The following is a 26,074-nucleotide window of genomic DNA, read 5'->3' on the forward strand; positions in this document are numbered from 1 at the left end:
AACCCTAAACGTTGTTACTGGGTCGTACCACACGGACAAACAAGGCCTCGCAGTAATATTAATGACTCTGATCCACACTTTCAGTCATGCTCCAGCTCTAGTTCACTAGTTTTTGTCCAGTTCATCTAAAAGCCCAGGCAGATTTATTTCTACATCACATTTCATGCAGAAACTATTCCAACTGCTTTACATGACACAGAATATTAAAAGCATTTAAGTTTCAGCAGACCTGCAGTTTCCTGGGAGTTTGTTTCAGAAACTAAACGCTGAAGACTCGACTATGATGACCTGAGGGATGCTGTATTTAAACACATCAACATGCAATCAAAGCATGTTAATATGATGTATAATTATGAGCACTGCAACATCAACATGGTGTCTGAAACCAACATGTCTGTCTCTTTACCCCGAGCGTTCCGACTTGTTGAGGAACAGGGACGTAAAGTAGAGCTGAGGCCAAAGTGTTGCTTTTTATGGACGCTTCGCAATACGAGTTGTTTTTTTACTGCAGGTAATAAGAGACCTGGCTCGAAGGCGCAGCCAGAACTGCATCTTTATGAGCGTGTTGCTGCTTCTGTATGTAATAGATTACTTTTCTGTCACCTCAGACTAATTATTCAGCCGTAGCACAATCAAAACATCCAGACCATCTGGATCTGCATTTAACTGGAAACACACAAAGCTTAATGCTGGTGAAGCGTGAAACGACCCTGCACAGGGGGAGTGAAGCTGCACACAATGAGAAAATCAGGCCGGTAAACCTGGTCATGCAGGACCATGCTGGCTCACCAGGGCCAACACATGCACATAGTCCATAAATGAGACGTCCATGCCCCATCCTGCGGGTTTATAGCTTCATAGACGGTGGAGGGACTCGGTTCTTGGCCTTGTAAAGCTGGCACAGAAGGCATTCATGCATCTGTTGGCCTTTCTTAATCGATTCTTCATGCATTGATTTCAGCCTGGCCTCCTGACTCCAGATTTCTCACAAGCCTACGTTAGATTGAGCCTTAATGTGGTGTTAATGCATGAGAGAAGCTGAGATCTGTGAAATATGGGGCTGCAAACTGTTGCCAGCAGCATATGAACCAGTCCACCTCTGTGGTGCGACAGCCAAACCTTGATTAAGCTTCACAATGGCGGTCATTTCTGTCCCAACTGTCTTTTTCCCAGATAGCATTCATTATGGCTCAGACAGCTGACACAGCAGATTTTATTCCTCCTTACCCAACTCCCATAAATGGAGTTTTAATTAACAGTAAAAACCATGTAATGACTTGGAAAAGCTGTAATGAAGGTTTTAAAGCGGCGCATGGATTGTAACGATGGGTTTGGATGGTTCATTGATATAATCACGGCGGGGTGGGGGTGGGAGGCGGACAACAAAAGTGCTTGTGTTTCTCTGCAACACACAAGAGGGAAAACAAAGGGACCGTTGAGGAAGAATAGAGCAGATTAAAGTGTGTTTGTAGTTTCATGGCTGCATTTATCCGAAAGAAGCCAATGTTGGAGACAGGATACAGACACCTGGGGCCTGTTCCAGGACGGAGGTTGAACTAACTGGGTCTAGTCAGAAACTCTGGGTTAACTTATTCTGAGCTGTGATTTTTCGGTTCCAGATCGGCTGCTGTGAGTTGATTCAGTCTTTGCCCAGAGTTGGAAGCCACAATGAAATGTCATCAGTTGAGCCCTGATACCTGGAGTCACCATGGCAACCGCTGACAAAAAACTAGCTATTTTACCCGACTAGAGTGAGAGGTTCTTATTGAAGCATATGGGAACAAGGGGTGGGTAATGCTGAGATTTGGTAGTAATCCGATATAATAAAAGCGCGAGTATCGTCAATACCAATGCTTTATTAGGAAAGTCAAAAAATTAATCTGAGGAATTTATGCATTAATATAGTGTACAGGAACATCTGTGCGGAGTACAGACTGGAAGCCCCGAGGTCAAGGTGGGAAACACCTCCGAAGGTGGTAGAGAATAACCGAGCTAAGATCCTGTGGGACTTCCAGATCCAGACAGACAAAATGGTGATGGCAAACCAGCCGGACATTGTGGTGATGGACAAACAGCAGAGGAAAGCCGTTGTGGTTGACATCGCAATACCAAGCGATTGTAACATCAGGAAAAAGGAACATGAGAAACTGGAGAAAGACCAAGGCCTGAAAGAAGAACTTGAGAAGGCCTGGAACGTGAAGGCAACAGTGGTGCCCGTGGTCATCAGAGCACTCGGGGCAGTAACCCCCAAACTGGAAGAGTGACTACAGCAGATCCCAGGACAGACCTCAGACATCTCGGCCCAGAAGAGTGCAGTCCTAGGAACAGCCAAGATACTGCGCAGAACCCTCAAGCTCCCAGGCCTCTGGTAGAGGATCCGAGCTTGGATGTATGAGAGACCGCCCACGGAGGGCGAGGGGACAATATATATATATATATATATATATATATATATATATATATATATATATATATATATATATATATATATATATATGTATTAGGGCTGCATCGATTAGTCAACGTTGTTGACAATAAAAACAGTCAACAACGAATTTAGCCGTCGACTATTGTCAGCAAAAAAAAAAACAAAAAGACAAACTACAGAGTGAGACATCGTCTTCTAATCCTATCTCATATAGAAAAGATAGAACAAGTTCTCCTTCTACCTTGGAAATGTTTTACATTTAAATAGAAAATATGAAACCTCAAATGGACACAGAGATTACAGTTACTGTTATTAAAATATTAAAGTTCTTTTTTATTGAATAATTAAAGCTAATATCTTCTATGTTATTTTCAGATTTACCAAATTGATCCCACGGGCTAGATTGTAACCTCAGGTGGGCCTGTTTTGGCCCCTGCGCCATATATTTGACATCCCTGTTATATAAGAAATCCAGCAGTTGATTCCAGCTACAAGATGGAAAATTTTTGCAGAAGTTTTAAATGGTTTTAAGCTTTTAACTCCCACTGACACTACAGAATATAAATTATATGAATCTAAAAATCTAAAATAACACAACTGCTCTGTTGGCATTAAAAGCATATCTCTTCTCTCACCTCTCGTGGTCCGCGCCCATCTTTTTATGAGTGAGTAAGAGGGGGTGCTGAACCAGAGCGAGCTCCCCTTCCTTCCCCGTTGGGAGGGAGCGGGTGAGTGAAAAACATCAGAAGGAGGAATCCCACCATGACGCCTTGTTTCATCCCTGCACGCGGACGCACATGGCGGGTATGAGGGCAGTCGGAGGACACCTGCGGCTCCCTGCTGAGCCATGAACTTTGCAGGAAACGCAGACAGAAATCTTTATCTTTTGCTCTCTGAAACAATGACGTCAGCACCATGAATCCAGGACACATCAGCAGCCTTTTTTCTTTCTGTGTCACCATTTTTCCTTTTTTTTAAACCTTTGTTCCATTACATCCCTCTCAGAATGAATGTAAATGGTAATTTCATCATTACCATAAACAGAGCTGCAACATTTGCATAAGACAAGCTAGCAGATAAATAAGAGCAGATGAGACCGGATGAAGGATTTTTCTAACTGATGCTTTTGAACTAAACCTCCTACACTGCGAAGCATGAGAGTCTTCATATTTAGGATTTGTGTGTGTTTGACACTGTTCATGCAGGTTGTTGAGGATAGATTTCAACCTCAAGTCACATCCTCATCACAGAAGGAGGCTATCTGATTTAACTCGCCTCATTGAGACATTTATTCTTTCATAAAGAGGCGTCATGTTCTGACCACCCTCAGCTGGAAAATAATGGAAATGTTTATTGGTTAAAACATTTATATAAAGGCATCACATCATTTTAATTTCCACCAGTAGCACCAAAGTCAACTTTACACCAACAGTTTCACATTTTCTCCGTCTTGACCGCAAACAGTAAATAAATGATAAAACAATAAACTTTTCATATTTCAGACTTAGCTAAGGTAATAAATCAAATAAGTCAGGTCTTTTTTCTGAGAGCTGCTGCTGGCTGTTAAAAAGCCACCTCAGCATTGGCTTCACTTCTCAGACCCTCAGGCGACATCCATCCTCTACATCCAGGAAATGCCACAGCCATGACAGCCACATTATCATCCCATAGCCTCTGCAGCTCTGTAGATGTGATTTGCACATTTTGTCCACATTGTACACCTTTTTTATAGCATTATATTAGGTGGCTGACAACCCTGAAGCCAGACTTACTGCCACTCCAGCTATAATGTAGGCCGCAGTGTCAAAAAGATTTTTCTATAGTAGCATGTAATTTAAAAAGATGACTTTGGCACAGGCAGATGGAGTTAGCGCGGCTCTTTAACTGATAGAGATACAATTTCTGGGATGGAGAAAACAGACTTGAGAAAATGAAGCAAAGACAAAAAAACATCACAGCCTGGAACACGCCTGGAACACGGCAGGAACACGCCAGCAGACGCAACATAACTGAAACACACAAACCGGGTTGGACAAGAGACGCGTCTTCGATCTGAATCCTGTCTGACAGGGAACAAAGAGTTCTGTTTAACATGGGTCAAGTTTCTGGAGTTAACTCGTAAAACTAAACGAGATATTTCCTGCTGTTATTTGTTTGCCTGTTTTTGTTTTTTTTACTCAAACGGTAAAACTGGCTAATTTATTGGTTAATGCAGGACAACTTCTGTTTCCATGGCGCCGGATCTGATGCTAGCGGCCTTAGGTTGATCAGATTTCTCAGACCTTTAAACAACTTCTTTTATGAGACATTTCTCCTGGCTATCATCCTAAATCACTCATGTGTTTTAGGTTAGGTTTACCCACAATTCCCTGCGTTGCAGTCTACGTCCTTCATTTGGTATACTTAAAGCGAACTGAGACCGTTTGTAGATGGATCAGAGTTCATTTGTGATTCACACCTCCCCAAACAAGAATGACTTTCCGAACAAATAATCTAGGATTCGAACCAAAAGGGCTGGTGTAAACGCACCATAAGACTCATATATTGCAATCTGTTTTTATTCCACTTCTTTCGTTTTCATCGCTAATCTCTGTACATAACGTGCAGATTTGAGAAAAAAAATGCGACTCAAATGGGAAAAGTCTGATCAGTTTGTGGCATTTACACCCTTTTTTGAGCCAAACAACTCAGGCATACTTTCACATAGAAACTTCATTCAAAGTTGAAACAGTCATGAAAGATAAAACTTCATTTCTGAAAGGCATTCAAGTTTTTTTTAACAGTTTGACACAATCCCAGTTTAAGTTTTCTGAAATGTCAGAAATTGCCACCGCGTGTCCCACACTGAATCTGTTCATTCTCCTCTGACATCAAGCAGACATTCTGGTCCAGACAACTGCTGCTCTGGATATTTTCTCTTCTTCAGACCATCTCTGGAAACCCTGGAGATGGTTGTGGGTGAAAATCCCAGTAAATACTCAGACCAATAACCATGCCACATTTAAAGTCTCTTAAATCCCCTTTCTTCCTCATTCTGATGCTCAGTTTGAACTTCAGCAAGTTGTCTTCACCATGTCTACATGGCTACATGCTGCCGTGTGATTGGCTGGCTGGATATCAGCGTTAACAGTAGAACAGGTGCACCTGTTTAAGTGAATGGCGAGTTTTTATTCCTGCCAACATGTCCTGGATCTTCCCAGGGTTTCGTCCCAGGTGCTTGAAAAACCTCCAGCGGAGGCTACCAGGTGCACCCTCATCAGACGCATGAACCAGCTCAGCTCCTCCTTTCTGTTGTGGAGAAACAATTAAATTTTTAACATTGTCATTCATATCACCTTCTGTTTTAGCTCCTTACAGATCAGATATTATACCTGACATTTTCTCCAGAGGCAGCATCAGTTGTTCAGGATATAATTTTTACATTTCTTTCCAAACTGTATTTGGCTTTAAGTTGACCACACTGTGCGGGCTCTGTTTATTTTCCCTGTTTTGATTCTGATCCATGAAGTTCGCTGTGCGGTGCAGCGCAAACTGCACGGACTCTTGATCTGCTGACCTTCAGCAGTTCACAGGAGCAGCTGAAAATTCACCTTGAGGGCTGATCCCAGGCCATCTTCTCTGCCAGAGGTCTGCATGAGCATTTCATTTACTACAAACCTATTTAGTTGGTCCTCGGCTTGGCCAACCGATCACTAAACTGATCAGCTCCCTATCAGATAATCAATTTATCGCTGTGTGAGCCACTCACCTTTTACATTAAGTGTGTTCCAGTGAAGGATGAGCTGACAGAAGGATTCAGTGGGAAACATGTCAGTTTCTTGCTGTTCTCTCTGAAGTTAGAATAAAATTTCTTCTGGATATCACAGATTCCTCTGTTGAACCTGTCAGTTCATAAAATTAAAGAAAAGAAAGAAATCTGTATTTAAAGTTTTAATGATTAATTCCTTCTAGTTTTGTCCTTGAAGAACTGTAGACTCTCAGAGCAACAGCAATATTCTGGATAATTCATGATGGATTCACATTAACTGGTTCATTGTAGAAGAATCTGTCGAGCAGTTGTGGCTTATTTATGTCAGAGATTCAACTTTTCTGTAACTGGTCAAATAACCGTAAAGAGCTGTTACTGGCACATGTGAGGCCAGAACATTCAGTTTGTTTTCTTTTTCTGCAACTGTTTGTGCACGTTTATTTTTTTTAATCTAAACCAGTCTGTAGCAGCTTTTAATCCCAGTATAAGCCAGCCTGTAGCAGCTTTTAATCCCAGTATAAACCAGTGTGTAGCAGCTTTTAATCCCAGTATGAACCAGTGTGTAGCAGCTTTTAATCCCAGTATGAACCAGTGTGTAGCAGCTTTTAATGCCAGTATAAACCAGTCTGTAACAGCTTTTAATCCCAGTATAAACCAGTGTGTAGCAGCTTTTAATCCCAGTATGAACCAGTGTGTAGCAGCTTTTAATCCCAGTATGAACCAGTCTGTAACACCTTTTAATCCCAGTATAAACCAGTGTGTAGCAGCTTATAATCCCAGTATAAATCAGTGTGCAGCAGCTTTTAATCCCAGTATAAAACAGTCTGTAGCAGCTTTTAATCCCAGTATAAACCAGTCTGTAGCAGCTTTTAATCCCAGTACAAACCAGTCTGTAGCAGCTTTTAATCCCAGTATAAACCAGTCTGTAGCAGCTATTAATCCCAGTATAAACCAGTCTGTAGCAGCATTTAATCCCAGTATAAACCAGTCTGTAGCAGCTTTTAATCCCAGTATAAACCAGCGTGTAGCAGCTTTTAATCCCAGTATAAACCAGTCTGTAACAGCTTTTAATCCCAGTATAAACCAGCGTGTAGCAGCTTTTAATCCCAGTATAAACCAGTGTGTAGCAGCATTTAATCCCAGTATAAACCAGTGTGTAGCAGCATTTAATCCCAGTATAAACCAGTGTGTAGCAGCTTTTAATCCCAGTATAAACCAGTGTGTAGCAGCTTTTAATCCCAGAATAAACCAGTCTGTAACAGCTTTAAATCCCAGTATAAACCAGTGTGTAGCAGCTTTTAATCCCAGTATAAATCAGTGTGCAGCAGCTTTTAATCCCAGTATAAACCAGTCTGTAGCAGCTATTAATCCCAGTACAAACCAGTCTGTAGCAGCATTTAATCCCAGTATAAACCAGTGTGTAGCAGCTTTTAATCCCAGTATAAACCAGTCTGTAACAGCTTTTAATCCCAGTATAAACCAGTCTGTAGCAGCTTTTAATCCCAGTATAAACCAGTCTGTAGCAGCTTTTAATCCCAGTATAAAACAGTCTATAGCAGCTTTTAATCCCAGTATAAACCAGTGTGTAGCAGCTTTCAATCCCAGAATAAACCAGCGTGTAGCAGCTTTTAATCCCAGTATAAACCAGTCTGTAGCAGCTTCTAATCCCAGTATAAACCAGTCTGTAGCAGCTTTTAATCCCAGTATAAACCAGTGTGTAGCAGCTTTTAATGCCAGTATAAATCAGTGTGCAGCAGCTTTTAACCCCAGTATAAAACAGTCTGTAGCAGCTTTTAATCCCAGTATAAACCAGTCTGTAGCAGCTGTTAATCCCAGTACAAACCAGTGTGTAGCAGCTTTTAATCCCAGTGTAAACCAGCGTGTAGCAGCTTTTAATCCCAGTATAAACCAGCGTGTAGCAGCTTTTAATCCCAGTATAAACCAGTCTGTAGCAGCTTTTAATCCCAGTATAAACCAGTCTGTAGCAGCTATTAATCCCAGTATAAACCAGTCTGTAGCAGCATTTAATCCCAGTATAAACCAGCCTGTAGCAGCTTTTAATCCCACTATAAACCAGTGTGTAGCAGCTTTTAATCCCAGTATAAACCAGTGTATAGCAGCTTTTAATCCCAGTATAAACCAGTCTGTAGCAGCTTTTAATCCCAGTATAACCCAGTCTGTAGCAGCATTTAATCCCAGTATAAACCAGTCTGTAGCAGCTTTTAATCCCAGTGTAAACCAGTCTGTAACAGCTTTTAATCCCAGTATAAACCAGTCTGTAGCAGCATTTAATCCCAGTATAAACCAGTGAGTAGCAGCATTTAATCCCAGTATAAACCAGTGAGTAGCAGCTTTTAATCCCAGTATAAACCAGTGTGTAGCAGCTTTTAATCCCAGTATAAACCAGTGTGTAGCAGCTTTTAATCCCAGTATAAACCAGTCTGTAGCAGCATTTAATCCCAGTATAAACCAGTGAGTAGCAGCTTTTAATCAGAGTATAAACCAGTCTGTAGCAGCTTTTAAACCCAATATAAACCAGTGTGTAGCAGCTTTTTATCCCAGTATAGACCAGTGTGTAGCAGCTTTTAATCCCAGTATAAACTAGTGTGTAGCAGCTTTTAATCCCAGTATGAACTAGTGTGTAGCAGCTTTTAATCCCAGTATAACCCAGTCTGTAGCAGCTTTTAATCCCAGTATAAACCAGTCTGTAACAGCTTTTAATCCCAGTATAAACCAGTCTGTAGCAGCTTTTAATCCCAGTATAAACCAGTCTGTAGCAGCATTTAATCCCAGTATAAACCAGTCTGTAGCAGCTTTTAATCCCAGTATAAACCAGTCTGTAACAGCTTTTAATCCCAGTATAAACCAGTCTGTAGCAGCATTTAATCCCAGTATAAACCAGTCTGTAGCAGCTTTTAATCCCAGTATAAACCAGTCTGTAACAGCTTTTAATCCCAGTATAAACCAGTCTGTAGCAGCTTTTAATCCCAGTATAAACCAGTCTGTAGCAGCTTTTAATCCCAGTATAAACCAGTCTGTAGCAGCATTTAATCCCAGTATAAACCAGTCTGTAGCAGCTTTTAATCCCAATATAAACCAGTCTGTAACAGCTTTTAATCCCAGTATAAACCAGTCTGTAGCAGCATTTAATCCCAGTATAAACCAGTCTGTAGCAGCTTTTAAACCCAGTATAGACAAGTGTGTAGCAGCTTTTAAACCCAGTATAGACCAGTGTGTAGCAGCTTTTAAACCCAGTATAGACCAGTGTGTAGCAGGTTTTAATCCCAAGATAGACCAGTGTGTAGCAGATTTTAATCCCAGTATAAACTAGTGTGTAGCAGCTTTTAATCCCAGTATAAACCAGTGTGTAGCAGCTTTAAATCCCAGTATAAACCAGTCTGTAGCAGCTTTTTATCCCAGTATAAACCAGTCTGTAGCAGCTTTTAATCCCAGTATAAACCAGTCTGTAGCAGCTTTTAATCCCAGTATAAACCAGTCTGTAGCAGCTTTTAATCCCAGTATAAACCAGTCTGTAGCAGCTTTTAATCCCAGTATAAACCAGTCTGTAGCAGCTTTTAATCCCAATATAAACCAGTCTGTAACAGCTTTTAATCCCAGTATAAACCAGTCTGTAGCAGCATTTAATCCCAGTATAAACCAGTCTGTAGCAGCTATTATTCCCAGTATAAACCAGTCTGTAACAGCTTTTAATCCCAGTATAAACCAGTCTGCAGCAGCTTTTAATCCCAGTATAAACCAGTCTGTAGCAGCTTTTAATCCCAGTATAAACCAGTCTGTAGCAGCATTTAATCCCAGTATCAACCAGTCTGTAGCAGCTTTTAATCCCAGTATAAACCAGTCTGTAGCAGCTTTTATACCCAGTATAAACCAGTGTGTAGCAGCTTTTAATCCCAGTATAGACCAGTGTGTAGCAGCTTTTAATCCCAGTATAGACCAGTGTGTAGCAGCTTTTAATCCCAGTATAAACCAGTCTGTAGCAGCTTTTAATCCCAGTATAAACCAGTCTGTAGCAGCTTTTTAACCCAGTATAAACCAGTCTGTAGCAGCTTTTAAACCCAGTGTAGACCAGTGTGTAGCAGCTTTTAATCCCAGTATAAACCAGTCTGTAATGGCTTTTAATCCCAGTATAAACCAGTCTGTAACAGCTTTTAATCCCAGTATAAACCAGTCTGTAGCAGCTTTTAATCCCAGTATAAACCAGTCTGTAGCAGCATTTAATCCCAGTATAAACCAGTCTGTAGCAGCTTTTAATCCCAGTATAAACCAGTCTGTAGCAGCTTTTAATCCCAGTATAAACCAGTCTGTAGCAGCTTTTAATCCCAGTATAAACCAGTCTGTGGCAGCTTTTAAACCCAGTATAAACCAGTCTGTAGCAGCTTTTAATCCCAGTATAAACCAGTCTGTAGAAGCTTTTAATCCCAGTATAAACCAGTCTGTAACAGCATTTAATCCCAGTATAAACCAGTCTGTAGCAGCTTTTAATCCCAATATAAACCAGTCTGTAGCAGCTTTTAATCCCAGTATAAACCAGTCTGTAACAGCTTTTAATCCCAGTATAAACCAGTCTGTAACAGCTTTTAATCCCAGTATAAACCAGTCTGTGGCAGCTTTTAAACCCAGTATGAACCAGTCTGTGGCAGCTTTTACACCCAGTATAAACCAGTCTGTAGCAGCTTTTAATCCCAGTATAAACCAGTCTGTAGAAGCTTTTAATCCCAGTATAAACCAGTCTGTAACAGCATTTAATCCCAGTATAAACCAGTCTGTAGCAGCTTTTAATCCCAATATAAACCAGTCTGTAGCAGCTTTTAATCCCAGTATAAACCAGTCTGTAACAGCTTTTAATCCCAGTATAAACCAGTCTGTAACAGCTTTTAATCCCAGTATAAACCAGTCTGTGGCAGCTTTTAAACCCAGTATGAACCAGTCTGTAGCAGCTTTTAATCCCAGTATAAACCAGTCTGTAGCAGCTTTTAATCCCAGTATAAACCAGTCTGTAGAAGCTTTTAATCCCAGTATAAACCAGTCTGTAACAGCATTTAATCCCAGTATAAACCAGTCTGTAGCAGCTTTTAATCCCAATATAAACCAGTCTGTAGCAGCTTTTAATCCCAGTATAAACCAGTCTGTAACAGCTTTTAATCCCAGTATAAACCAGTCTGTAGCAGTTATTAATCCCAGTATAAACCAGTCTGTAGCAGCTGTCAGATTCTGAGGCTAAATATATGTAAAATGAATGTATCATTAGATATAGCAGCATAAAGACTGACCAGAAGAAGAAAGCAGCACCATAGTAGTGATGGTGATGTTTTTATGATGAAATGTGATAAATAATGCTGTTATCATGGATCATTGTGGATTTACCAGATACAGTTTCTGAATAAAACTACATTTAGTGGCTGGGTTGTAAAGTTACTGGATGGGACAGAAATGCCTGGAAAAGAGTAGCTATCCATCACAGTTTATCCCACAGAGCTACACACCGCTCCTCAGGCTGATGATGATAAAAGTAATAGCACTCAGGGGCACTGGAGGAGTTTTAAGGGTTAATGGTCTGATTCTGTATGATTTATAATGGTGCTTAAATTAATGAAGATACCCAGAACAACTGGATTTAAAGTATTTTTAAATTTGGCTTCCAGTTAATACAGAGCCCTTTACATTTCTCGAGATAAATAACTGGTTAAGTTTTGAGATACAGCTCCTGAGTCATTTAAATCTGTTAATACCAGTCAAATGCATGACTTTTTAATCCAGAGAAATTTTCTAAATACAAATATTTTCCTTATTCCAAAGTCTGGGGAGTTTGGAGGATAGGGTGTCCCAAGCAGTTGGGCTAAGGGCACCCAAACTGCGAGCAGTGGCCCTGTTGCTGCCATCAGATTAACAATCAGCTCTTATTTTCCATGAATTGGTAAAATGTTCTACTGGGAATAAAACAGGGCTTGATGAGATTCTGGTTTTGTTTTGCACAGCGTTCCAGCTCTTTTGGAATTAGGTTTGTATTTTCTATTTATTACTCTCCAACACTGCTGATGTTTCTTTTCAGCCACCCTCTTGTTCAGCAGCTTAACCAGGATGTAAAACATTTCTGGTTGTTTTGAGGTGACGAACAGTTGACGCGTAGCGGTGATGGTGGGAGTAGGAAGACGTCATGTTAATCCAGCAGCTTTAAACACTTCAGCTCTCAACACGGAGCTTTGTGCGTGTTGCTGCTCCCTTCGTAACTAAGACAAGAGCAAACACTCGACTCGTACGTTTTCTTCTTTGTGTAAATCTCGAAGGTCGACATGCTGCCTGCAGCGTGTCAGGACGACAGGATTGTACTTCGTTTCTGCCTCTCAGTTTGTATCCTCTGAGCTGCAGGAAGGATGTTTATACAGGATGAGAAACTGCAGATGGTGCTCTTAGGTCGCCACGGTGACGGCAGTGTTTAAAGACACAAACTCGTCTGCAACTCGTCCTTCAGCTGATTAAGCAGTAAGAACTCAGAGCTGATTAAATTACTTTCAGCTTTTACTCACACAGAGTCTTATCTGTCATCAATGGATCAATCACGAAGCAGAGGTCAATTACTCGACGCCTTCCTTAATGGTTAGTTCTGTTTCAGCCTCCTCATATCTGCAGCCAATGACGGATGGTCCCCAGGGTCGATTGATGGGGGTGTGTTTATATTTCTACTTCATTCCATGATGGGGACTGAATCTGATGGCACACCAACTCAGGGGGACTTCCTGTGACTGTGGGGACCATAATTTTGTCCCCCCCCCCCCCAAGGTTCAAAGTGATTTTTGAGGTTCAACACTTTTTTACAATCAGGGCCAATAAGTCCCGTTTTCACCAGCAGATCCAGATCGTTACATACTCCTTTCCACTCCCTCCATTTCCACTAACAAAAAATGGGATCATTATCAGATAAGGATCCTGGAATATTTAATCCAAGTCATCCTACTTTTTGGGGAACCTTCCACTGGGGTGCCAATCCTACCGACTGAACAGAAAAGGGTGGAGCTTGACACAATGCAATCCACTGATTGGTTGAAAAAAATCACTTCCTGTGTGACTCGTCACTAAGAACAAACTGACAACAGCACTATGTTTGACCTCTTCTTGATGAAGATTATTTTCCTAGCCCCTGTCTGAAATGACATTCCCAAAGTAAATAAAGTTTATCATCACAATAACAAGGGCTGCATGACCTCGGTCGCTACAGAAAGCTGAGACATGTGAGATTACTACAGACGTGTCGGGATCAAGAAATGTGTTACCGTGTCAGAGTAAATTCACCAGGAACACAGTAGAAATCGTAAATGGTTATTTTTTCCTAAAGAAAACCACATTACCTTCAGTGGAAACCAGAGAATAGCAATGTTGGAGTAGTTACTCTAAAAAAGTCATTAGTTACTAGTTACTCATTACTTCTGTAAATTGTAATGAAATTACTCATTACTGCATTTGAAAAGTAACTTCACTACTTATTCCTTTACCATTTCTTAATTCAGCGGGTAGACATGGACAAACATCATAGCCGAATCATTACTGCCTGTCTGCAGAGTGTTTACTGTATATTGTAAACAAAATTGCTTTAAAACCACAAGAACAACAACCCTGTCTGTGGGAAGAAATTAACACACTTGTCTCATCATTATTTTATCTAGTATTTTTCTAAACCTGGCCGATTTAATATTCGACAGGGGAAGCATGTCTCCTACAATGAACCTGCAACTAGCTTGTTAATTTCTGTCTTACCGGCTGCTGTGCTCCAGGAAACAGTTGGCTGCTTGTTTAGGCGGTTCGGCTGCTTGTTTAGGCGGGTTGGCTGCTTGTTTAGGCGGTTCGGCTGCTTGTTTAGGCGGGTTGGCTGCTTGTTTAGGCTGCCGGCTGCTTGTTTAGGTGGGTTGGCTGCTTGTTTAGGCGGGTTGGCTGCTTGTTTAGGCGGGTTGGCTGCTTGTTTAGGCGGTTCGGCTGCTTGTTTAGGCGGGTTGACTGCTTGTTTAGGCGGGCCGGCTGCTTGTTTAGGCGGGTTGGCTGCTTGTTTAGGCGGTTCGGCTGCTTGTTTAGGCGGTTCGGCTGCTTGTTTAGGCGGGTTGGCTGCTTGTTTAGGCGGTTTGGCTGCTTGTTTAGGTGGGCCGGCTGCTTGTTTAGGCGGGCCGGCTGCTGAAGGACTCCTTCCACTGCCCGGCGAGCAGGATCTTTCACCACAAGTTTGGACTGAAATGAACTGAAAATAATGTGAATATTGCTACTGACCAAAAGCCCGTATTTCTGACTCTCCAGCTCCCTTTTTCTTTCTCTTTAGTTGGCGCACAATCAGCTACGTCACGCAAATCGATCTCTATGGCAACGTGCCCAGGCAAGCACACACACAGGAAGCAGCAAGCGTGTACCACCTAAAACAGATCAGCAAACACCGCTCGAGTAACACAGAAAAACACGTTACTGTAGTCCAGTAAAGTCATTTTGTTACCAATATATCATCCTGCAGCACCTTTGAATGTTTCATTTTCAGCCTGGTCATGAAACAGGTGGTCATCTCCTGCTCTGAATGCAGCTACTGCTGCTGCCAGAAGCCTCTTCTGGTTGCTTTTATACACAGCAGCACCCACTCCTCATTGAGAAGAATAAACTACTTTCATATACGTCAGTCTACAAAAGTCTCTAATACTACCTAGTCGCTTTAAAAAATAAACAAACCATAAAAGGTCGCTAAGTTGGCAACACACACACACGTGTTGGTGTCTAAGTGCGCCCCCTTGAGGTGAGGCAGAGTACTGTTTGCCTCACCTGCTGACTTTTCTCTGCACTTTATTGTACGATAAATGGGAATATTTCTCTCACAAATACATTAAATACATCACGCAGACTGTAGAGAGTCGTGGTGTATAACAAATATTTCTGTAAAGTTGATATTGGCGATATGCTGAGGAACACTCAGCTTTTCCTTTCTTTTTCACCTGATGACACAACCGTCTCAATGTGAATATCAGCATGTTGCTGATATCTCCACATGGATGAAGGATCGCCACCTTCAGCTAAATCTGTCCAAGACTGAGCTTATTGTCTGTCCAGCCAATCCTTCCTTACCGCCACAGATAAGCGTGCAGCTTGACTCCATCACGCTTGTGCCTACATCTTCTACCAGGAATCTTGGTGTCATGGTAGACAACCAGCTGACCTTTAAGGACCATGTTGCCCCGGTTGCTCGATCTTATCCTAGGAATGAGTAAAGCAATCCTAGGAATAAGTAAATAATCCTAGGAATGAATAAATTAATCCTAGGAATAAGTAAAGTAATCCTAGGAATGAATAAAGTAATATCTGAGGAGGATCTCTGCTACAATAGAAGGTAAAAAAGTGAAGCTGAGCAGTGTTTCCAGGTGTTTAATAGAGTTGTTACGCAGGTAAATATCTCAGGAAGCCATCGGCCGATGATGATAATGATGATGATGATGATGGGCCTCTATCAGTGGTCAGAGTCAGGAGGACCCAGGGATAGCCCCACATTCACCCTAGAAACACCATGAGGATCCAGAAAGAAGTGAAGCCCAAGATAGTCTCTGATAGGAAGAGTGAATCCTTCACTATAAACCTCCTTCATCTCCGTGGAAACCAGTAGGACCTTCATGGTTCGTGTCAAACAAAGGCAGAGTCATAGGAGAAACATTAGCAGAGGTTTTAGAGCTGGAATCAAACTTTTCACCACAAACAGCAACAGTAAGACCTGGTTTCTGGTTCTGGCTGCTAGCTCCAGAGTTTCTGTCCCACCGTGATGAGACAGACGTCTTTGGAACCAGCAGAGTCTCTGCTGTCATGTGACCTCTTGTTTGTGTTGTGTATGACATCTTACTACTAGAACTTACATTCCCACATAACTGCTTGGGATTTGAACTGTGTTTGATTTGATGCCAATGCTTGGTACAGTCTTTTAGCAGAGTTTCTCCCATCATGTTGCTGTGCTACATGTTAGCATTGCTGTTTCTTGCTAGTCATGCTGCTATGCTACATGTTAGCATTGCTGCTTCCTGCTAGTCATGCTGCTAAGCTACATGTTAGCATTGCTGCTTCCTGCTAGTCATGCTGCTATGCTACGTGTTAGCATTGCTGCGTCCTGCTAGTGATGCTGCTATGCTATGTGTTAGCATTACTGCTTCCTGCTAGTCATGCTGCTATGCTACATGTTAGCATTGCTGCTCCTTGCTAGTCATGCTGCTATGCTACATGTTAACATTGCTGCTTGCTGCTAGGCTACATGTTAGCATTGCTGCTTCCTGCTAGTCATGCTGCTATGCTACATGTTAGCATTGCTGCTCCTTGCTAGTCATGCTGCTATGCTATGTGTTACCATTGCTGTTTCCTGCTAGTCATGCTGCTATGCTATGTGTTAGCATTGCTGCTTCCTGCTAGTCATGCTGCTATGCTATGTGTTAGCATTGCTGCTTCCTGGTGTCTGCAAACAATTCTTTGTACTGTAGGAACTCGTGCTGCCTACTGTACAAAGGTCTTGTCAAGAGGAGTTTAAATGGATGGTGGATTAAATGGTGGATTTTTTTGTTGTTCAAAGCCACACGCCAGGAAGAAAGAACACAAATGGGTGAACATCCAACATTCTCCTCCTTTGTTTCTGTGTTGTATTGTTCTTAGAATTTAGGGCATCGCACATCACACTGTTAATGTAGCTGATATATCACTATCCGGTTTTAACCCCACCCTTCAGGTAGGGTTACAGTTGCTGTGGAAACGAAACAGAGATAAGTGTTTACCAAACCGACCTGGACCCGTTGGTGGAAATGGGGCTTCAGGCTGTGGTGAGGTTTAGGTGTTCATCTATGATGGTTAAAGGTTATTTTAAAGGAGACAGCAGCCACAGTCAATACAAATACAAATTCAGTGTGAAAGTAACTCAAACGTCAGAAGTCTCTTGATTATTGGAGAAATTCCCTTTTTTTAATTTTATTTTTAAACCTTGTCCTGTCCGGCACGGTGGCAGCAGAATGATGGTCTGGCTGCTGTGTTGTGCTGAACAAATTCACTTTGCCAAGAGGAGTTTTATGGGTATAAGACTCCTTTTGATTATCAGATTTTTTTTATTCATTTATTGAAATATATTGTTTTATCTTATTTGCTTAGAATTTATGGAATCTGCCGAATCTTGCTGGACCTGACCAGAGGGGACAGGAATAAAAAGGAGAATAATGAAGAAGTAAAAAGGAAAGTAGAAAAAAGGAAGAGGAGACTGTAATGACAGGAGCTAAACTATGGTAGGTTTCACCCATAGGGGGCACTATAGTTAGATATAGGCTCGGAGGAGTAGGAGAAGAAGGAGAAGTATATGTATGTAGCTGGATGTTATGTTGATGGTGGTGGCTGTTAATAAAAAAACCGAACACAGTGAACTCGCGTGGAAGTGTTTACATTTTATGTCTGTAAGAGACAGTAACAGACATTACATGGTGTCAGAAGAGCCTGTGTGTCTGTAAGGAAAAGAAGATATGTCAAAGTTCAACCCGCCGAGTGAATTTAAGTTCGCGAGCCCAGCGGAATGGCCGGAGTGGAAACAACGATTTTGCCGCTACCGGTTGGCCACGAAGCTAAGCAAAGAAGACGGCGAGATTCAAGTGAGTTCGTTGATCTATGCAATGGGCAGTGAGGCGGAGAAGATATTCAACTCGTTTGAGCTCGAAGAGGAAGCTCATACGAAGAACTTCGACGTCGTCATGAAAAAGTTTGATGAATACTTTATTCCGAGACGTAACGTCATACACGAGAGGGCATGTTTCTACCAGCGCTGCCAACAAGCGGGGGAAACGGCGGAGATGTATATAAGGACATTGTATGAGTTGGCGGAGAACTACGAGTTCGGAGATAAGAGGGACGAGCACATAAGAGACCGTCTGGTGGTAGGCATCGCCGATAAGGAGCTCTCCCGTCAGCTTCAGCTCAAAGCAGACCTGACGCTGGGGCACGTGATCGAACGTGTACGCCAAGCAGAGGAGGTGATGCGTCACATAAATCTTCAAGCCAACCGACCTGATGTCCAGCTGGCCAACGTTCAAGTGGTCACAAAGAAGGGAGGACAATATATGAAAAAGGCACAGCAACAAGAGCACAGCGGCCCGGGAGCCCGACCAAAGGAGGAGTGTGGTAGGTGTGGAAAGCCACAACACTCTGATGAAAGACAATGCCCAGCTTTGAAAGGTAGATGCAATAAATGCCAAAAGAAAGGACACTGGGAACGGAAATGCCGTACTAAAGCTGTGAGAGAAGTCACAACCGAGCCGCCTGAACAATCATACTTTTTGGGTGCAGTCAATAGGCAAAGTAATAAGGACACATGGACTGTAGGCTTGCCCATAAATAATGTGACTATAACCTTTAAGATTGACACGGGGGCTGATGCTACAGTGATAGATCCGAGGACATTCAAAATGATGAGCCCTAAAGTAAAATTAGGGTCTCCAGACACATGTTTTGTAAGCCCAGGAGGGGATCTCAGATGCCTTGGTATGTTCTCTTGTACCACTTGCTATAAAGGGGAAAAGTATTCCTTTAATGTGTATGTGATAGAGGGGACAAGCTGCTTGTTAGGCTGCAAGGAAGCAGTAAAAATGGGCCTCGTGAAGAGAACGGATGAGGTCAGCAGCGTGTTTGGTTCCAGTGGTCTACTGAAAACAGAACCTGTTAAAATAGAACTACGGGAAGATGCCCAGCCATATGCAGTACACACTGCCAGGCGGATACCCCTTCCGCTGGTGCCACTGGTAAAGGAGGAACTCCAGCGCATGGAAAATGAGGATATAATTGAAAAGGTCACACAACCAACAGAATGGTGTGCTGCGATGGTTCCAGTGTTGAAACCTAACAAAAGAGAGGTCCGCCTCTGTGCATACTTCAGGAAACTGAATAAAGCGGTAAGACGGGAAAAGTACATCATGCCAACGGTGGAGGAGATCCTACCAAGGCTCACCGGATCAAAGGTGTTCACATCACTAGACGCAGCCAGTGGATTCTACCAGATTCCCCTTCATGAGCAAAGTAGGATGCTTACTACTTTCATCACACCCTTTGGGAGGTATGCCTTCCGTCGCCTCCCATTCGGAATAACCAGTGCACCCGAGATATCCAAAGGAAAATGGCCGAGACCTTGGCAGGCTTGGCGGGAGTGGAGATTTTCATGGACGATATTCTGATCCATGGGGTGACAGAGGAGCAACATGATGAACGCCTAGCAGAAGTGCTTAGGGTCATCGAAGCAGCAAGCCTGAAACTGAATAAGGCAAAGTGCAAGTTTAAACAAAGACAGGTCCGTTTCCTGGGTCACGTTATAGACGAAATGGGCGTCAGAGCTGACCCAGCTAAAGTGACCGGGATAGAGAACTTTCCGCAACCACAAAATGTGACTGAACTTCGAAGGTTCATAGGGATGGTTAATTATTTAGCCAAGTTTGTTCCAGAGCTGTCAACGGTGGCCCACCCACTGTACGAGCTGCTGAAGGGAAACATGGAGTGGACGTGGGGACCTGCCCAGTGTGAGGCGTTCGAGAGAGTAAAGACTGCATTAGCCACAGCCCCAGTACTCACCTTCTACAACGCCAGCAAGCCCACTATGGTGTCGGCCGATGCCAGCAGTTACGGGTTGGGTGGGGTGTTGCTGCAGCAACATCAGGACCACTGGAAGCCCGTGGCTTACTGTTCCAGACGACTGAGTGACGCGGAGAAAAGGTATGCGCAAATCGAGAAAGAATGTCTGGCAAGCGTATGGGCTTGTGAACGGCTCGACAAATATCTGTATGGTCTTGATAGCTTTAGGCTAGTTACCGACCATAAACCCCTGGTACCTTTAATGAACAATAAAGACTTGGACTGTGTACCGATCAGGTGCCAGAGGTTATTGATGAGGTTCATGCGCTTCAATGCTATAGCAGAGCATGCACCGGGCAAGACATTAGCAGTGGCTGATGCTCTCTCCAGGAGCCCAGAGCAGAGCTATGGGGATACGGTCTGTCAGGAGGAGGTGGCAGCACACATCGATGCCATCATGAGCCAAGTGCCTGCTACACCACGTAGGATAACTGAGTTAAAACAGTACACAGACAACGATGGACAGCTTCAGATAGTCATTGGCTTCATCAGGAATGGGTGGCCTGAGTACGTGGAGAAAGTACCTGAAGCAGTCAGGGACTTCTACCAGGTGAGAGGAGAACTATCTGAGGTAGATGGGCTAGTCATAAGGGGCAGCCACATCATAGTCCCCACAGAAATGAGAAAGACTATCTTGGAGAGAATACATGATGGGCACCAGGGTCTAGTTAAGTGTAGAGAAAGAGCAAACCAGTCCGTATGGTGGCCCAAGATGTCAGACGAAATTGGGACAACTGTACAGCAGTGTACATTCTGTAGGGAATACAAAAGCACACAGAGAAAGGAGCCTTTGATGCCCAGTGAGCTCCCATCTAGGCCATGGCAGAAGGTTGCTATAGACTTGTGTGAGTTCAAGAAGCAGAACTACCTAGTGGTGTCTGATTATTACTCTAGATTTCTGGAGATTATGAATCTGCCAACAACCAGCAGTAGCCAGGTTGTAGCTAAGCTAAAAGCCACATTTGCACGTTATGGCATTCCAGAAGTGCTGGTGAGCGATAATGGGCCCCAGCTAGCTTCAGCAGAGATGAGGGAGTTCAGTAAGGCATATGACTTTACTCACATCACATCTAGCCCACACTACCCCCAGAGTAACGGCCAAGCTGAGAGGGCAGTTCGGATAACAAAATCTATACTAAGACAGGAGGACCCACTTCTAGCACTGATGACGTACAGAGCCACACCCACCTCTAGTACAGGAGTTAGTCCAGCAGAACTGCTGATGGGCAGCAAAATCAGAACCACATTGCCCACCCTGCAAGACAATCTGAAACCAGGCTGGCCTGAGGAGGATGAGATCAGGCGAGCTGATGCTGCAGCCAAGCAGAAACAAGCCCACTACTATAACCGCAGGAATGGCGTGAGGAGTCTCCCAGCACTGAGCCCGGGGGACACTGTGCTCACAAAGTTGGATGGACAGAAACAGTGGACAATGCCTGCTGTTGTTCAGAGCTCTAGCTCCACTCCAAGGTCCTATGTGGTGGAGACAGCCCAAGGTGAGCTATACAGGAGGAACAGGCGCCATCTGCAATCCACACCTGAGCCACTCACACATGGTGGTGACAACCCAGACCAAGTCACTCCCGAAGTCAGGAACGCGGAGAGCACACAAGGGGCAGAGACACAACGTGCTCACGCATGTACACCGGGAGCAACGACGGTCACTCGTTCTGGCAGAGTTAGCAAAGCCCCAGACAGACTGAACTGGTGATTCAAAACGAAAAGGAGGGGAGAGGTGATGGTAGAGCATAGAAATGTAGAAATGGAAGGTTGATACGAAAGTGAGATATGTTGATGTCTATCTACTGTTAATAGTTGTTAATAAGTTGTTGTAAAAGTACATAATACATGGAAAGTACAGCAAGACATGTTTAAGTTATGTTGAAGAAAGAACAGAAATGTATTTCCCCTTTGGTTCAATAATACTAAGGTCTGAAGATTAGTAGGACAAGTTGATACAATAAGAAATGTTGTCCACATAAAGGGATAATGTGTAGTTTACACTAAAAGTTTAAGTTAGCCGTGGAGTGCAACATCTTCGTGGGGGAGATGTAATGACAGGAGCTAATCTATGGTAGGTTTCACCCATAGGGGGCACTATAGTTAGATATAGGCTCGGAGGAGTAGGAGAAGAAGGAGAAGTCTATGTATGTAGCTGGATGTTATGTTGATGGTGGTGGCTGTTAATAAAAAAACCGAACACAGTGAACTCGCGTGGAAGTGTTTACATTTTATGTCTGTAAGAGACAGTAACAGACATTACAGAGACAAAGACCCAATAGAAAGAAGCAACGAGTTTCAATCCAACCTAACAGCAGACAAGCAGCTGCTACACCTGTGCAGAAACACAACAGAGAATTTCCTACAGCTTTTACAGGTAAACTAAGCAGACAATCATCAGCACTCACCCCAATTTTCCAGCAACACAACTTGGGAACCAAGGCACCATCGACCACCCCCCCTAAAGCTTATACATTACAAAGCATATATACATTTTACTTCTTTCTGCCACAAAGTACTAATACTTAGTATATCTTGATCCAAGTACAGGTACATATAATGGAAATGTTTTCCACATGTGTGCTTTGAGGTAGTACACTGATATAAACATTCAGGATCACGTAGTGCTGGAGTATAAAGGTTTACACTAAATAGTTTGTGTGCTTAGTTGTATTACCTTTATGTTCCTACAAGCTTAGCTTTAGTAATTCTAAGTCCATAAAAGTATACTTACAATATACTTCAATAAACTAAAATGTGGACTAGAAGTATTTAGCTAGTACACTAGTAGTATATAGGTGAGTGTACTTGTGTACTTGGAAGTGTACTTTTGTAAACTTAAAATGTTCCAATTTAGTCCAAAAAAGTATCAAGTTAGTATACTTTCTAGAAACACTACCAGTACATAGTCCGTAGTATACTTGCTATACTTATACCCAAGTATACTTAATGAAATAAACTTCAAGTATACTACGTTTTGCTGAGGATGATCAAAGTACCAATGCAGCTGCAGCCCACTGAGATTAGATCTAGACTCAGATAAACATAGTTCCAAAAATTTTACTACAAAATGGACGTTGAAGTGGAAAACCTGAGGGTTAAGCTAGCATTGGCATCTGGCAGCACACTGATGGTGTATTCTTTGTATTTGCTTGTACATATCTACGTTCATATACTGTAGACTCCCTGCTAAGCCTGCTGTGCTCAACTATTTCACCCCATCAGTGACACAAGGTGCTACTGTACGAGGAAACGCCACCTTACCACAGTGGATGGCTTCGTAACCCTGGTAAAACCGGGTTTCTTCCTCTTCTGCTCGACAAATCAGGCCATCTTTGTGTTAATCGGCCTCATTGAAGCATCAGATGGTCTTCCTGTAGCTCCAAGCCAGAGTCAAGGTGAGAGACAGGGCTCGTCTCTATATCCACACATCACTGACTAAACTGTAGACACATCCAAGCTATTAAAGGCGTTAACAATTAGTTTTTTTTTAGGTGGGGCTGGGGGGGTTGCATTGCTTCTAAATGAGTAGGTTTGCCAGTGGTCTCACGGTGTCTGTTTCAGCCAATGAGGTGCATCACATTGCCCATTAAAAGCTGACAATAAAGGGGTAAACGGAGCGTTAAAATCTGCCACTAAGGAATTCAGACCAAGTCAGCTGAACTGGAACTCTACAGCCTCTCTGAATCTGCAACCTGTTTGTCTTCTATAATTAGTGATAGATTAAGAGTGTAGGTGTCCACTAGGCCACTAGGAGACATGTTAAGACATATGTTTATTTCCAATATATTATTTACAGCAAATAGAACATCTAAACCTGCTTCTCCATAATACAACATAATCTAGTCATCATCATCATCGTAAAAACATCACCATCACTACTATGTTGCTAAGAGACCTCTATTTAGACCTGGACATGATGATGAAGCCACTTCCTGTCAGACTTTCCACCAATCAGAGAGCTTAGATTGACGGTAACGTCCAATCAGGAGCAGCCAAAGATCAACCAGTGAGCAGAAAGTTCTATGTGTGTGTGAAAAGAAGAAAAATAATGCTCCTCTATGGCTGGAATAAAGCCAAGAAGACGTTTCTGATGCACGGTGGCGCCACAAAGCAGCTGAGCTGGAGTTGGTTTAGTGAGGATAGCAGGTAAATAGTAGCAGGAATAACTGGAAATGAGGAAAAAGTGGAAACATGGAAATAGTTTCTGTTGTGTGTTTGTTTCAATAACAATATTTTTTCTCCTGAAAGCCAAGACTTGAGAGAACGATGAGATGAGAAAAGGTTTGGTCACTGTTGGTCTGTGTGTTATTTCTACAAAGTTCTGTTAGTAATAAATTCTGCTTTCTTCTTCTGGTCGACCTTTATGCTGCTAAATCTATTCATACATTCATTTTACATCATTTTACCTCCCAGTCTGACAGCTGCTACAGACTGGTTTATACTGGGATTAAAAGCTGCTACAGACTGGTTTATACTGGGATTAAAAGCTGCTACACACTGGTTTATACTGGGATTAAAAGCTGTTACAGACTGGTTTATACTGGGATTAAAAGCTGCTACAGACTGGTTTATACTGGGATTAAAAGCTGCTACACACTGGTTTATACTGGGATTAAAAGCTGTTACACACTGGTTTATACTGGGATTAAAAGCTGCTACACACTGGTTTATACTGGGATTAAAAGCTGTTACACACTGGTTTATAATGGGATTAATAGCTGTTACAGACTGGGTTATACTGGGATTAAAAGCTGCTACAGTTTGGGTTAATGCTGGGATTAAAAACTGCTACAGACTGGTTTATACTGGGATTAACAGCTGCTACACACTGGTTTATACTGGGATTAAAAGCTGCTACACACTGGTTTATACTGGGATTAAAAGCTGCTACACACTGGTTTATACAGGGATTAAAAGCTGCTACACACTGGTTTATACTGGGATTAACAGCTGCTACACACTGGTTTATACTGGGATTAAAAGCTGCTACACACTGGTTTATACTGGGATTAAAACCTGCTACACACTGGTTTATACTGGGATTAAAAGCTGCTACAGACTGGTTTATACTGGGATTAAAAGCTGCTACAGACTGGTTTATACTGGGATTAAATGCTGTTACAGACTGGTTTATACTGGGATTAAAAGCTGTTACAGACTGGTTTATACTGGGATTAAAAGCTGTTACAGACTGGTTTATACTGGGATTAAAAGCTGTTACAGACTCGTTTATACTGGGATTAAAAGCTGCTACAGACTCGTTTATACTGGGATTAAAAACTGCTACAGACTGGTTTATACTGGGATTAAATGCTGCTACACACTGGTTTATACTGGGATTAAAAACTGCTACAGACTGGTTTCTACTGGGATTAAAAGCTGCTACACACTGGTTTATACTGGGATTAATAGCTGTTACAGACTGGTTTATACTGGGATTAAAAGCTGTTACAGACTGGTTTATACTGGGATTAAAAGCTGTTACAGACTGGTTTATACAGGGATTAAAAGCTGTTACAGTCTGGTTTATACTGGGATTAAAAGCTGCTACACACTGGTTTATACTGGGATTAAAAGCTCCTACACACTGGTTTATACTGGGATTAAAAGCTGTTACACACGGCTCTATACTGGGATTAAAAGCTGTTACAGACTGGTTTATACTGGGATTAAAAACTGCTACAGACTGGTTTATACTGGGATTAAAAGCTGCTACACACTGGTTTATACTGGGATTAAAAGCTGCTACACACAGGTTTATACTGGGATTAAAAGCTGTTACACACTGGTCTATACTGGGATTAAAAGCTGTTACAGACTGGGTTATACTGGGATTAAAAGCTGCTACAGACTGGTTTATACTGGGATTAAAAACTGCTACAGACTGGTTTATACTGGGATTAAAAGCTGCTACACACTGGTTTATACTGGGATTAAAAGCTGTTACAGACTCGTTTATACTGGGATTAAAAGCTGCTACAGACTCGTTTATACTGGGATTAAAAACTGCTACAGACTGGTTTATACTGGGATTAAAAGCTGCTACACACTGGTTTATACTGGGATTAAAAACTGCTACAGACTGGTTTATACTGGGATTAAAAGCTGCTACACACTGGTTTATACTGGGATTAATAGCTGTTGCAGACTGGTTTATACTGGGATTGAAAGCTGTTACAGACTGGTTTATACTGGGATTAAAAGCTGTTACAGACTGGTTTATACAGGGATTAAAA

General features: G+C 42.3%; 1 long non-coding RNA gene across 1 annotated transcript; it reads left to right on the forward strand.

The window, feature by feature from the left end:
* The first annotated feature begins 814 nt into the window (after positions 1-814).
* Positions 815-17,803, forward strand: LOC121652955. Its single transcript, XR_006012716.1, has 3 exons — positions 815-825; positions 15,917-15,921; positions 17,509-17,803. It is a non-coding gene; the product is annotated as an uncharacterized LOC121652955 (long non-coding RNA).
* Positions 17,804-26,074: the final 8,271 nt, after the last annotated feature.

Source organism: Melanotaenia boesemani, chromosome 14 (genome assembly GCF_017639745.1).
Source record: "Melanotaenia boesemani isolate fMelBoe1 chromosome 14, fMelBoe1.pri, whole genome shotgun sequence".
NCBI lineage: Eukaryota > Metazoa > Chordata > Actinopteri > Atheriniformes > Melanotaeniidae > Melanotaenia > Melanotaenia boesemani.